This window comes from Schistocerca cancellata, chromosome 3, assembly GCF_023864275.1.
Source record: "Schistocerca cancellata isolate TAMUIC-IGC-003103 chromosome 3, iqSchCanc2.1, whole genome shotgun sequence".
Lineage (NCBI taxonomy): Eukaryota > Metazoa > Arthropoda > Insecta > Orthoptera > Acrididae > Schistocerca > Schistocerca cancellata.
Window position 1 is genome coordinate 130337722 of NC_064628.1, and position 15699 is coordinate 130353420.

Sequence of the window (15699 nt, forward strand, 5' to 3'; positions counted from 1 at the left end):
AACGGCTTGCCATGCCATTTCCACCTGGCGCCTCAGTTGGACCAGCGTTCGTGCTGGACGTGCAGACCGCGTGAGACGACGCTTCATCCAGTCCCAAACATGCTCAATGGGGGACAGATCCGGAGATCTTGCTGGCCAGGGTAGTTGACTTACACCTTCTAGAGCACGTTGGGTGGCACGGGATACATGCGGACGTGCATTGTCCTGTTGGAACAGCAAGTTCCCTTGCCGGTCTAGGAATGGTAGAACGATGGGTTTGATGACGGTTTGGATGTACCGTGCACTATTCAGTGTCCCCTCGACGATCACCAGTGGTGTACGGCCAGTGTAGGAGATCGCTCCCCACACCATGATGCCGGGTGTTGGTCCTGTGTGCCTCGGTCGTATGCAGTCCTGATTGTGGCGCTCACCTGCACGGCGCCAAACACGCATCAAACACCATCATTGGCACCAAGGCAGAAGCGACTCTCATCGCTGAAGACGACACGTCTCCATTCGTCCCTCCATTCACGCCTGTCGCGACACCACTGGAGGCGGGCTGCACGATGTTGGGGCGTGAGCGGAAGACGGCCTAACGGTGTGCGGGACCGTAGCCCAGCTTCATGGAGACGGTTGCGAATGGTCCTCGCCGATACCCCAGGAGCAACAGTGTCCCTAATTTGCTGGGAAGTGGCGGTGCGGTCCCCTACGGCACTGCGTAGGATCCTACGGTCTTGGCGTGCATCCGTGCGTCGCTGCGGTCCGATCCCAGGTCGACGGGCACGTGCACCTTCCGATGACCACTGGCGACAACATCGATGTACTGTGGAGACATCACGCCCCACGTGTTGAGCAATTCGGCGGTACGTCCACCCGGCCTCCCGCATGCCCACTATACGCCCTCGCTCAAAGTCTGTCAACTGCACATACGGTTCACGTCCACGCTGTCGCGGCATGCTACCAGTGTTAAAGACTGCGATGGAGCTCCGTATGCCACGGCAAACTGGCGGACACTGACGGCGGCGGTGCACAAATGCTGCGCAGCTAGCGCCATTCGACGGCCAACACCGCGGTTCCTGGTGTGTCCGCTGTGCCGTGCGTGTGATCATTGCTTGTACAGCCCTCTCGCAGTGTCCGGAGCAAGTATGGTGGGTCTGACACACCGGTGTCAATGTGTTCTTTTTTCCATTTCCAGGAGTGTATATATACAAACAGTAAAACAATTACAATATATAAAGAGACAGAAATGTCATATCTTGAGGTGACAAAACAAGGAAAAAATAGTACAATAGATGGAAATAGGAGGATATGCATTTCCGGCGTTACAAAGGGTCCTCGTTCTCCGACTGCTGTGCGGAGCATGATGAAGAAGTTCGAATCAACTAGAGAACTGGGCGTCGCTCCGGGAAGAGGCCGATGACTCGTTGCACCACAGGTGGTTGGTGAAATAGCTGTTGCTATGGCAGACAACGCTGTGTGCAATTCCCGATCGTCAGACAGTGCGCATCCTTTGTCACGATAGTGGAACATCCCGTGGTCCACTGTACGGACGGTACTTCGAACCGTTCTCAAATGGCATCCGTGCAAGATCCATACCGTACAGCAACTTCCACCTCAGGACGCACAACGACGTGTGCTCTCAACTTTCCCGCAAGGATTAAAGTTGACGAGGGCAGATCGTGGACCATCCTATGGACAGACGAAGGTGATTTTTCTCTGTCGGGTGAGGTGAACACACAGAACTGAAAAGTGTCTGATTCTTCACCTCCAGTCACTGTGCATGAAGTTCCTCAGTATGGTGAACGTGTCACCGTCTGATGTGGCTTCACGAGTACGTTCACCATCGGCCCATTCTTTTTTGAAATGGTTGGCGCTCAAGGACAAAGACTTCCAGTGTGACTGGCCTGCGATATGCCCCACAGGAGAGAGACGTATTGAACTCAACAGTTTTCATGCAAGTTTGGACCCCACCGCACATCGCTCGTGAAGTTCACCTGCTTCTCCAAAACGTGTTTGGAAACGATCAGATTATCAGCCGCAGTGGAACATCCACACATGTGCTGATCAGAACCTCAGCATATCAAGAGAGATAACCAGCACACCTACGGACAGCCTTCGTCCTGCTACGCAGAATGCAATCCAGCGCTTTCCGACTTTTGGACACTTTTGGGCGACGTATTGAGTCCCTTTTGTAGCAGTATTGGTACCGGTATGTAATGGAATGATGTACCGTAGCAGCACATTAAAAATGTGCCAATTGAACTCATTCTGCATTATTTCTCTCCCTCATGTCCTTGACATTAATGCTAACAAGTCTGGTATACGTACAGTAATTAGTTTCCGTGTTATAACGTGTTAAATAGGGAAAGTTTATGATAATCACCCGGTATTATTGCGATTTCTGTTTCTTTGCTATAAAATGACCACATAATTCGATATTTATCATATCCTGCAGAATTTTTGGGATTAACGAATGACGTTGTTTTAGCTTGTTTTCAAAGTTTTGTAACACAGTCTTGCTCTTCATTTTCCTTTCCTGTGCCAACGCTGTTGTAATTTTCAGGTGCGGTGTCATATCAGTTGCTAATAAAGTACATCATAGACGCGGAAGATCAGTATCGCCATCTTTTTCCCTTGGTTGTATCGTACATATCTTGTATGCATCAGCCAGACGTCCTTCTGGGAACTTCGTTCGTTTTCTTGCAGGCGATGGCCGATAAGATGAATCTTGCTTCCCTGGATATACGTCACTGGCAAAATCCCTCACTGCCATACCACCATAATTTTCTTGATCTGATGCCTCTTCATCTATTAAAACAGTAGTAACCTCTATTATTACAGCACCCTCTTCTGCCAACTGTTGCTTTATTTGTTCATAAACAACGTCTCTGTAGATACATCATTTGCAGTACCAAAGTACTCCACCAACAGTTTCACGAACACTGCCTGTCTCACAGTCCAGAGTGAAACACTTATTAACTCTGTAAACACACTTCCACAACAAAAGATCATGTGATGTACTCTAACAGCAAACACAAACCCGTCTGACGTATTATGACCACCGCGCTGCTCGCAGAGCGATACGTAAATGGAGAGCTTTAATAGAGAGGGGATCCTCCTTCTACTATCAAAACCTTCCAAAGAGTTTTTCTGTCTAGTCAATGACAAAACAAAAACAGTTCTCTTCTACTGTCCGCCAAAACCTACCTTGACCGTCCCCCGTAAGGTGCATCGGCAACGGTAAAATTAGTTCCGACCCCACGTGCAGCAATCTGTGAAAACTTATCTGTCTTACAAGCCTCACAGTCTTCGTTGTGATATTTAGATATAATCCCAAGCTTCTTGTTGAGACATTCTTAACGTTCTTCATGTTCATTATTTTCATCTCCTTAAATTATCTCACACTTCTTCAGGCATTAATCGCAACATTTTCGTTAAAAAAAGTGCAGGGGAAGGGGAGACCCATAATCATTCTCTTTATAGGATGAATAGTCATATAAAATTTCTATGGTCACCTCAGTTAAATGCTGATTTATGAAGAAATATCCCTGCCTTTAAAATAGTGCTACGGTTTAATTTCGTTGACCACCCGATCATGCTTGGTCTTTATTGAAAGTAACAATTTCGATCGTTCTTGTGGTTTCTTAATCCGTTATTCTACAGGGTGTTTCAAAAATGACCGGTATATTTGAAACGGCAATAAAAACTAAACGAGCAGCGATAGAAATACACCGTTTGTTGCAATATGCTTGGGACAACAGTACATTTTCAGGCGGACAAACTTTCGAAATTACAGTCGTTACAATTTTCAACAACAGATGGCGCTGCAAGTGATGTGAAAGATATAGAAGACAACGCAGTCTGTGGGTGCGCCATTCTGTACGTCGTCTTTCTGCTGTAAGCGTGTGCTGTTCACAACGTGCAAGTATGCTGTAGACAACATGGTTTATTCCTTAGAACAGAGGATTTTTCTGGTGTTGGAATTCCACCGCCCAGAACACAGTGTTGTTGCAACAAGACGAAGTTTTCAACGGAGGTTTCATGTAACCAAAGGACCGAAAAGCGATACAATAAAGGATCTGTTTGAAAAATTTCAACGGACTGGGAACATGACGGATGAACGTGCTGGAAAGGTAGGGCGACCGCGTACGGCAACCACAGAGGGCAACGCGCAGCTAGTGCAGCAGGTGATCCAACAGCGGCCTCGGGTTTCCGTTCGCCGTGTTGCAGCTGCTGTCCAAATGACGCCAACGTCCACGTATCGTCTCATGCGCCAGAGTTTACACCTCTATCCATACAAAATTCAAACGCGGCAACCCCTCAGCGCCGCTACCATTCCTGCACGATATAGTGCACAGGATTGATGACGGCGATAGGCATGTGGGCAGCATTTGGTTTACTGACGAAGCTTATTTTTACCAATAAACAGAACTGGCGCATATGGGGAACCGAAAAGCCCCATGTTGCAGCCCCATCGTCCCTGCATCCTCAAAAAGTACTGGTCTGGGCCGCCATTTCTTCCAAAGGAATCATTGGCCCATTTTTCAGACCCGAAACGATTACTGCATCATGCTATCTGGACATTCTTCGTGAATTTGTGGCGGTACAAACTGCCTTAGACGACACTGCGAACACCTCGTGGTTTATGCAAGATGGTGCCCGGCCACATCGCACGGCCGATGTCTTTAATTTCCTGAATGAATATTTCGATGACCGTGTGATTGCTTTGGGCTATCCGAAACATACAGGAGGCGGCGTGGATTGGCCTCCCTATTCGCCAGACACGAACCCCTGTGACTTCTTTCTGTGGGGACACTTGAAAGACCAGGTGTACCGCCAGAATCCAGAAACAATTGAACAGCTGAAGCAGTACATCTCATCTGCATGTGAAGCCATTCCGCCAGACACGTTGTCAAAGGTTTCGGGTAATTTCATTCAGAGACTACGCCATATTATTGCTACGCATGGTGGATATGTGGAAAATATCGTACTATAGAGTTTCCCAGACCGCAGCGCCATCTGTTGTTGACAATTGTAACTACTGTAATTTCGAAAGTTTGTCTGCCTGAAAATGTACTGTTGTCCCAAGCATATTGCAACAAACGGTGTATTTCTATCGCTGCTCCTTTAGTTTTTATTGCCGTTTCAAATATACCGGTCATTTTTGAAACACCCTGTATTTCCTGTGTTTAAATAGTAGACAGCCCATATTTACAGTTAGTAACTCACCAAAATCAACAGATATTTTGTGGTGTCACCGCCAGACACCACACTTGCTAGGTGGTAGCCTTTAAACCGGCCGCGGTCCGCTAGTATACGTCGGACCCGCGTGTCGCCATTATCAGTGATTGCAGAACGAGCGCCGCCACACGGCAGGTCTAATCTTGACAGACTCCCTAGCACTCGCCCAGTTGTACAGACGACTTTGCTAGCGATGGTTCACTGACTACAGACGCTCTCATTTACAGAGACGACAGTTTAGCATAGCCTTCAGCTACGTCATTTGCTACGACCTAGTAACTCCTCTAGTAACACGGTGTTGGCTCTTCTGCCAACACAACATATTTCGTTATGGGTTAGTGTAGACCGTCCAGAAAATATTTTATGTTGAACTGAGGAAGGAGTTGCACATTAGACAGTATAGTCAACTGTAAAGTTACATAAAACCCGATACTGTTGTGCATCCCATATATGGAGGCATTTCACAACAGATACGTAACAAGATACATATACAAGGAATATGGTAGTAAAACATTAATAAATACTTTTCTCTCCCCCAGCATACTTATTTACAACCACGCACAGTGGCGATCAGAACTATGTTTCAGCTGCAGTTGGCAGGAATCGCTACTGTGGACAGGCCTTCCTGCTTCGATTTGTCTGTAAAAGTGAATTCCGAGCGCTCGTTATTTCCAGCATTGGAGCGAGAGATTTTGTGCAAGGGTAAAAAAAAAAGACTTGGAAATGCAGACAGGCAAAAGTTGGTAGAGATTCCTGTATGTGTAAAAAGATCGACGCGCGAAGCATTCAACTACTTCTTCCGTCGTGTCTCAGCAAAGGATCTTGCCGAAAACCCGATAAAATTTTGGTGCTACGTGAAATCACTTAGCAGGTGAAAAGCTTCTATCCCGTCACTCTTCGACAAATCTGGAGTCGCAATAGAAGACAGAAAAAGGGAAACCGAAGCTATAGATTCTGCGTTTGAAATACATTCATGCAAGAGGGTCGCACAGGCATGGCATCGTTTGACTGCTGCACAGATTTTCATATCGAGGACTTTGAAATAGGCATCTCGTGCGGTGAGAAGTAACTGAAAGAGCTGAAAACAAATAAGTCGTTATTCCAGTCCGAGTACGGTTTTACAGAGGGTAATATTTTACTTACCCTTATTGCGAATCTCTAGCCCAGTGGAAAGACCAAGCGGCTGGAAAGAAAGCGCTGGTGACTGCTGTACATAATAGTGATGAAAGAACGGACCCCCAAGATTACAGATCCATATCCTTAACATAGGTTTGCTGTAGAATTCCTGAAGGTATTCTCAGCCCGAATATAACACATTTCCTTCAGACAGAAGAGCTTCTGTCCACATATCAGCAACGATATAGAAAGCATCGCTCGCGCAAAATGAGCTTGCCTTTTCCTCGCACGATATTACGTGTGACTTGTGTAAACATCTGCACTACTATCTTTAAATCCGAAACGCCATGCAGGGGCACGCAACAAACCTCAAATTGGTATTAAGTGCCTTACATGCTTGGATATGAAGTGATTAGCATTTTCAGAACAAGCACACGAAGTAGGCAGTGGCTACTCCATGATCTTTCTGTATATACGGAAAGATAAGGAAGCGATTTCTCAAGCAATAATCACATTTGAGTTTTGTTTATTTCGGGAAAGATCGTGTTATGCTTCGTTTAAGTACGAAAAAGGTCGATCAGCACATGTCAGCATTCGTCAGGGGTAAGTTCGTTCTCAACTATCACACCCAAATGGAATGTTAGGGTTCAGGGGTGCCATTTCAGCGTCATTGCTAGGTTACAGTCGCGTGATCCAAGATGGAGGTGTGAAAATTGGGCCATGTATCGACATATGTTAATTAAACAGCTCCAAAATAATGAACTAGAAATTAAGCAATTATTAAATGAAGTAAGAGTCACAGTTAATTCGATTTATTCCGTTACAGAAAACATTTGGCAAGCAGTGACAATATTGTGTGATTCTTCAGTTTCTCCCGGCGTATTTGTTGCTCGAACAGACCACGGGTATACTGTCCATAGTGTCCAACGGGCCCGTTGGACACTATGAACCGGCATCATACCCGTGGACTGTTCGAGCAGTGACAATATTATTCTAGTAAAACCTTGCCACCTTTGATAAACGGGTCTGGGGTGACATTCCGACAATCATGTAAACGAAGCAATTGCAATCGCGAAGTTGTACCATGAATGTCGAAACGTTGGTAGAAAAGACTAATAGTACTAAAGAAGGGAAATCAATAAACCTATGGTCGGAGTTGAAAGCAAGCTGGTAACTGAATCTGAATGCAAGTCTTCAAAGTGGAGCTTGAAGCTATGAAATTCTATAAAATGGCTTTAACGTGGCCATGCAGCGCCTCACGGATGCGGCTCGATTTCACCATAGAACATTGTAGGTGGAGACTAAAGTGGCTGCAGAACCTGCCATTGACGGCACACCAGCGACCCTCGCTAACGGCTAAATACAAATCGGGTCGAAATCTATGTATCTCGATACATCTGCTCTGGCGGTGATCCTGACAGTCGAGGCTCGCGGGGGTGAACCGTTGATGGCTCTCTCTCTGAGGCAGAAAACTTTCTGCCAAGTGTTCGATAAAAGGAAAACTTGCATTTCCGTGTTTTCGCTCTTATCTATATTCGGACTGACTGACCTACGGATGTTCCTAGCACCGTCTGCAACTTTTCCTTTAAAAACCCTGCTGCCCTTTCCTGTGCTATTCTGTAGGCTGTTAACCAGCAACACTTGTGCCACCATTTAACATTCAAAAAAGACATCTCACTCCCTTTTCATTTCTCTCTGTGACCAGTGAGATGGGTCCTCGTCGGCAAAGTCGAGTTTCTCTATCTAACCACTAGGTTTCGTAAACATTTGGTTTTTGTGAAATCAAGGTTCGTCGGTGTTTCACACCCTCAAAGTGGCCCAACACTTCGCTAAAAGTAGCGTTCCTTCTCATTCCGCTTCCGAGTTACAAAGATGGTTATGGCTAGTCTCTTGCACCACAGAAGATCTTATCTGAGTATGCCTGCGGCGCTTTGGGCATCCAACTGCGGCTTTACGAAAGACTGTTCAGTGTCCTGCGAGCCACTAACTCACACACCTCCCGGCACTACCTTCCAAGAGTCCGCCGCTCGTGGTCTCGCGGTAGCGTTCTCGCTTCCCGAGCACGGGGTCCCGGGTTCGATTCCCGGCGGGGTCAGGGATTTTCACCTGCCTCGAGATGACTGGGTGTTTGTGTTGTCCTCATCATTTCATCATCATCCAGGAAAGCGGCGAAATTGGACTGAGCAAAGACTGGATAATTGTACGGGCGCTGATAACCACCAAACCAAACATCATCATCACCACATCATCACTCCCTTCCAAGAACTGTTCCAAGGGCGTTGCTCATGTGACTTCATGGCACTCTTGCCTTGTCCCAAACTTCTTTCAACGATCTCTCATAATACACGCAAATTCGAACGAAATATTAAATAAAGAGTAAACTGCATTATTCAGCTACCGACAATCACTAGTACTGAAATGTAAAAGGGTCTAATGAACTTATATCCGGAAACGCATGGTTTCTTTGCTAGAGACCACTTATTCAATCATATTTTGTTACAAAGACTGCGATCAAAGCAAACCATCTCCCAGAGCACTCAAACAACCCACAGTTGTGGAACGACGAGCCGGCCGCGGTGGTCTAGCGTTTCTAGGCGGTCAGTCCGGAACCGCGGGACTGCTACGGTCGCAGGTTCGAATCCTGCCTCGGGCATGGATGTGTGTGATGTCCTTAGGTTAGTTAGGTTTAAGTAGTTCTAAGTTCTAGGGGACTGATGACCACAGATGTTAAGTCCCATAGTGCTCAGAGCCACCATTTGGAACGACAAAAGTAGTTTCACCTGGTCACAAAAACTACAACAGCTGATGGTGCACATATTATATGAACACGGTCCTTGAGGTTGTTGCATTTTTTTCCTCGGCAGTGTATATTTTTCTGCAGGTTACAGCAATTCTAGTCTAACGCGAGTCCCAGGGTGGGACCGGAGAGGGCGGAGAGCTATAGCGACGAGCATACAGGTTGTGGTTGTCCAGCGCAGCGGCCCGGCGGGCGGGGCGACATGCTGCCGACAGGTAGCGAGGGCTGCGCGCGTAATGAGGCGCGACAACTGCTTTGAAGTTCCGCGCCGGGACACGCGACTGCGTGTCTGAGCGCGTCGGCGCGCCTGTACGGCCGAGCCGGCGTTACACGCATAGCCCGGCGCCGCTGCCTGTTCCGCCACCAGCTGCGCATCTCCAGGTCGGCGCTCGTTACACGCTAATTAGAAGAAACTGGCAGCGATGTGGTAGCGAATTCAGCGGATGCGATAGCCCGCGGTCGTGCTCGGCCGCGGTCGGGCCCTGCGACGCTGGACGCTGGATGAGCTTCTGACGGACCGCAGTCGCTCGGGTAGAACGGGGCGTGAAGGCACAACCCGAGCAAATGGTCGGCTCCGCTTCTTAATCGGTTCGTTATACTATACTGGTACATAAGCTGTGAGTTTGTTATGATGCACGATCGTAACAGTGGACAGTAGCAACTGTGGCATGATTTCAATGTTACTCGCGGCATCAACGCAGATGACTCCTATATACGTACAATGTCCGGTCACACTGATGTGACAACCTATCAAAAGCCTCAATAATTAACTTCTGCAGCGCGGGCCGCTGCAGGACGTGCAGGCAGGAAGTCCGCGGGGTTCTGCAAGATAGACAGCGATGTGGAGCCACGCCGATTCCAGTGCCGTGCTCAGCTGCACTAGATTTCTCGGTTGACGATCCACGGCGCGAAGAGTCCGTTCGAGCAGGCCCTATAGACTCTTACTTGGGCCCAAATCCGGGGATTTTGGTGACCAGTACGGTAATCCCACCCTGGTGCTCTTCGAAGCACACATGCAAACTGTGAGCTGTGTGTCACATTGCATTGTCCTGCTGGTAGATTCCATTGTGCTGAGGAACAACACATTGCATATGTGGATGTACAAGATTCCCAAGGACAGATGCATACTTATGTTGGCCGGCCGGAGTGGCCGTGCCGTTCTAGGCGCTACAGTCTGGAACCGAGCGACCGCTACGATCGCAGGTTCGAATCCTGCCTCGGGCATGGATGTGTGTGATGTTCTTAGGTTAGTTAGGTTTAATTAGTTCTAAGATCTAGGCGACTGATGACCTGAGAAGTTAAGTCGCATAGTGCTCAGAGCCATTTGAACCATTTGAGCCATACTTATGTGGATTTATTGTGCTCTCCAGAATGACGAGGTCGTACAGGGAATGCCACAAAAACAGACCATATCGCTCCCTATTCTGGCTTGGATCCTACCGATGATTGTTACAGGGTATTTGCTTTCAGACGTTTCGCCCCATACACGCCAACGAGCGTCTGTTGATGGAGCACTCAGCATGGGTGTATGAACCACGCACCTGCAGCAGAGGACCATATACAGCAACATTCGCTGAACGTTCGTTGAGAGAACACTGTTGGTAACCTCGTGGTTCATCTGGGTGGTCAGTTGCTCAACAGTTGCACATCTGTTCGACCATGCAGATATCCATAGCCGTCATCCACCTGTGTCATCTATGGCTCGTGGTGGAACACAGTTGCCTCAATATTGGTTTTGGATAGCGTCATTTTGCCATTAACGGTATATTTTAAACACAGCGGAATGCTAACAGGTTGCAAACTTAGTCGCTTCGAAAATCTGCTATCCTTGGCCCGAAAACCAAAGCTCATGTCCTTTTGAACGTTAGATAAATCGCTCTGTTTCCGCATTAAGCCAACGACTGCACTGCTCTTTACGTCCCCTCTCCCCTACCAACACAACCCCCTCCTTGACATTCTTATACATTACTGGCCATTTAAATTGCTACACAAAGTGCGATTCTAGGCGCTCCAGTCCGGAGCCGCGCTGCTGCTGCGGTCGCAGGTTCGCATCCTGCCTCGGGCATGGGTGTGTGTGATGTCCTTAGGTTAGTTAGGTTTAAGTAGTTCTAAGTTCTAGGGGACTGATGACCACAGCAGTTGAGTCTCATAGTGCTCAGAGCCATTTGAACCATTTTTGCTACACCAAGAAGAAATGCAGATGATTAACGGGTATTCATTGGACAAATATATTATACTAGAACTGACAGGTGATTATATATTCTCGCAATTTGGGTGCATAGATCCTGAGAAATCAGTACCCAGAACAACCAACTCTGGCCGTAATAACGGCCTTGATACGCCTGGGCATTGAGTCAAACAGAGCTTGGATGGCGTGTACAGTTACAGCTCCCCATGCAGTTTCAACACGATACCACAGTTCATCAAGAGTAGTGACTGGCGTATTGTGACGAGCCAGTTGCTGAACTGTAGGGTTTCGCAGGGATCGAATGAAGGGTAGAGCCACGGGTCGTAACACATCTTAAATGTAACGTCCACTGTTCAAAGTGCCGTCAATGCGAACAAGAGGTGACCGAGACGTGTAACCAATGGCACCCCATACCATCAGTCTGGGTGATACGCCAGTATGGCGATGACGAATACACGCTTCCAATGTGCGTTCACTGCGATGTCGCCAAATACGGATGCGACCATCATGATGCTGTAAACAGAACCTGGATTCATCCGAAAAAATGACGTTTTGCCTTTCGTGCACCAAGGTTCGTCGTTCGAGTACACCATCGCAGGCGCTCCTGTCTGTGATGCAGCGTCAAGGATAACTGCAGCCATGGTCTCCGAGCTGACAGTCCATGCTGCTGCAAACGTCGTAGAACTGTTCGTGCAGATGGTTGTTGTCTTGCAAACGTCCCCATCTGTTGACTCAGGGATCGAGACGTGGCTGCACGATCCGTTACAGCCATGCGGATAAGATGCCTGTCATCTCGACTGCTAGTGATACGATCCGGCACGGCGTTCCGTATTACCCTCCTGAACCCACCGATTCCATATTCTGCTAACAGTCATTGGATCTCGACCAACGCGAGCAGCAATGTCACGATACGATAAACCGCAATCGCGAAAGGCTACAATCCGACCTTTATCAGAGTCGGAAACGTGATGGTACGCATTTCTCCTCCTTACACGAGGCACCACAACAACGTTTCACCAGGCAACGCCGGTCATCTGATGTTTGTGTATGAGAAATCGGTTGGAAACTTTCCTCATGTCAGCAAGTTGTAGGTATCGTCACATGCGTCAACCTTGTATGAATACTCTAAAAAGCTAATCATTCGCATATCACAGCATCTTCTTCCTGTCGGGTAAATCTCGCGTCTGTAGCACGTCATCTTCGTGGTGCAGCAATTTTAATGGCCAGTAGTGCATACCCTCCACTGCTAGGGCTGCCACATGCCATCTGTGAGTGATTATTGCGCGTTGACGTAGAACATAGGCGGTGGTCACATTAATGTGTCTGGCCCGTGTATAAGAAAGGTAAAAGTACGGACCTGCAATACTACAGGCCAATACCCTTGAAACGCCCATTAAAAAAATTTAATGAATTACTGTGCTGATAAACCTCTTACATTATTTGATTTTCAAACAGCTGAGCAGAACTGAACGTACTCAGACATTTCGCTCTTTACCTATTCTGATCAACACTAAACTGACACACAATATTTTTAGCGCAACGCAATCTGACTTTCAATAATCCCTACAAGAGAATGGCCCTGACTAAATTAACCTATACGTTTCACAAAACACTTACCTCACAAAAATTTTCGTTACTCGAACTACTGGAATACAGCGAGCGCCACTACTGCCAGCTAAATAAAAGATTCAAACTACTGAAGGCACTAACTACTGATAGGCATAGTTAGCAAATGAAAGATTTTGATAGAGCAAACAACGTATTTACCTTAATAGTGTTTAAAGTCATAATATATATAGCAGTTCATGGCATCCAGTCTTATAAATTTACTGTCTCTGATGGACACACGTCCAGATCATCCGCTCTCAACACTCCGCCATCTCTCTCCCCACATCCACCACTGCTGGCGGCTCACCTCCAACTGCGCAACGCTACGCGCTGTTAACAGCCAACAGCCCAATACTACAATAGCATATACTCCAACAATGCAAACCAACCACAGCCTTCCCACAGCACAGTCAGTGATTTTCATATAGAGTGCTACGTGGCGTTACCAACATAAAAACCTAAGCAGCCTACTTACACCCTTAACATCGGTTTTCTGCAAAATTCTTCCTGGAGACAGGAAGACTTCTGTCCACAAATCAGCACAGATTCAGAAAGCATGCGATACTTGGTTTCCCTTCCTGCGAACCATGATTCAAGGGCGACAGGTAGATTCCATATTATTAGATGTCCGGAAAGCGTTTGACAGAGTGCACCACAGTAGACTGTTAACGTAGGTACGAAGTTTATTTAGTAATAGAATTTAATACTTTGTCTTCAACGACGAGTGTTCAACTGAGACAAAGGTATCGTCAGGAATACCCAGGAGAGTCAGATTCGACCGCTCTTTTCCTGTATACACATAAATAATTTGACGGATAAATGAGAAGCAATTTACAGCTGTTTGCTGGTTACGCTGTCTTGTACTGGAAGGTGTAGTCATTAAGTGACTGCAAGAGGATATAGAATGACAAAATTTCTATTTGGTGTGATGAACGGCGGCTTGCCCTAAATGTAGAAAAATGTCAGTTAATGCTGATGCTGTAATGCTCGAATACAGTATTAGTAGTGCGCTGCGTGACACAAGCCCGACGATTAAATACCCAGCCATAACATTGCAAAGCGGTATGAAGTCTAAGGATCACGTAAGGATGGTGGCAGGGAAGGCGAATAGTCAACTGATATTTATTGGGAGTGTTGTAGGAAAGTGTAGCTCATCTACAAAGGACATAGTATATAGCACACTTGTGCGAGCCATTCCTGAGTATTGCTCTTGTGTTTGGGATCTCTGCAAAGTCGGATTAAAGGAAGATATCAAAGCAACTCAGAGGCGTGCTGCATTGGTCACCGATAGGTTCGATCAGTATGCAAGGAGTAGAGCAATGCTACTTGAACTCAAGTGGGACGCCCTGGAGCGTAGACGACATTTTCGCGAGGCACTATTGCGGGAATTTAGAGAACCGGCATTTGAGGCCGACAACAGAGTGGTTCTATAGTCGTAAATGTACATTTCGCGTAAATACCACGAAGGTAAGATGTGAGGAATTAGGGATTGTACGGAGGCTTTTAGATAAGCGTTTTTTCCTCACTCCGTCTGCAAATGGAACAGGAAAGGAAACGATTCGCAGTGGTACGTGGTACCCTCCGCCATGCACCGTACGGTGGCTGGCGAATATAAATGTAGACGTAGGTGATTTAAGACGAAACACTGTACGTGTCTAGGAATGCATTTCTTTAGTTGGACGCATCTGCCTCCGTGTATTTCTACGTAAAAGTGTTCTCGTCTCTACTACCGAAGCCATACATTTTATCCTTGTGTATATTACTGCAGTGGATGCAAAGGTCACCCAGCAGGATGACTACATTCAGTTACAAAGGCCTCGTCTCATGAGCGAATGTTTTAGACAACATTCAGTACAGAGTATGAAGTGGACATTTCGCCCTCGATAGCAGAATTCAACAGATCTCTCAAGGACGGTTTCCTGGTGTGCAGATCCTCTTCGTCCTCAGGGCAGAGTTCCACTGTACTGACTAGTCATCTAAGTAGTATGGCATAACATTCTTCTGTGCAATTAATGAAAACAAACACAAGAAGTACGCTAAAAATTAGCATTACACACGTTTGTAGGCCTAAAATAAAGTAAATGAGAATTGTCATTTACGAAGTTATAGCAGCGGTCAGGCTAGATACGGTGAGAAGTGAGGGAGGAATACGTCGCAAAACGAAATGCGTGTATGGCATGTGTTACGAATTACCAGTCACTTAAGTTGTAATTATCACGTAGATAATTATGTGTGTAAAGCAAAGTAAAGAATATGATTTATTAGTAGAACACTGCGAAAGCGCAACAGGTCTACGAAAGAAACTGCTTACAATATGCTTGGACGTCTTCATCTGGAGTATTACTGTGCGGTGTAAAATCCGCATCAGGTAGGATCTATGCAGGGCATCGAAAGAGTAAAAGAAGGGCAGCTCGTTTTTTAATGTCGCGAAGTAGGGAAGTGAGCGATACGGATATTATACGCGAATTCGGCTGGAAATAATTAAAATAAAGGCGTTTTTCGTTGTGACAGGATCTCCTAATGAAATTTTGATCACTGGCTTTCTCCTCAGAGTGTGAAAATATTTTGTTGGCACCCGCCTACATAGTGAGGAATGATCACCATAATAAAATAAGAGAAATCAGAGCTCGCACAGAAAGATTAGATGTTTATTTTTCCCGCACGCTGTTCGACAGTGGAACCGCAGCTTTATGGTGGTTAGATGAGCCCTCTGCCAGGCATTTAATTGTGAACTGCAGATTAATCACGTAGTTGTAGAAAAAGCCAGGAT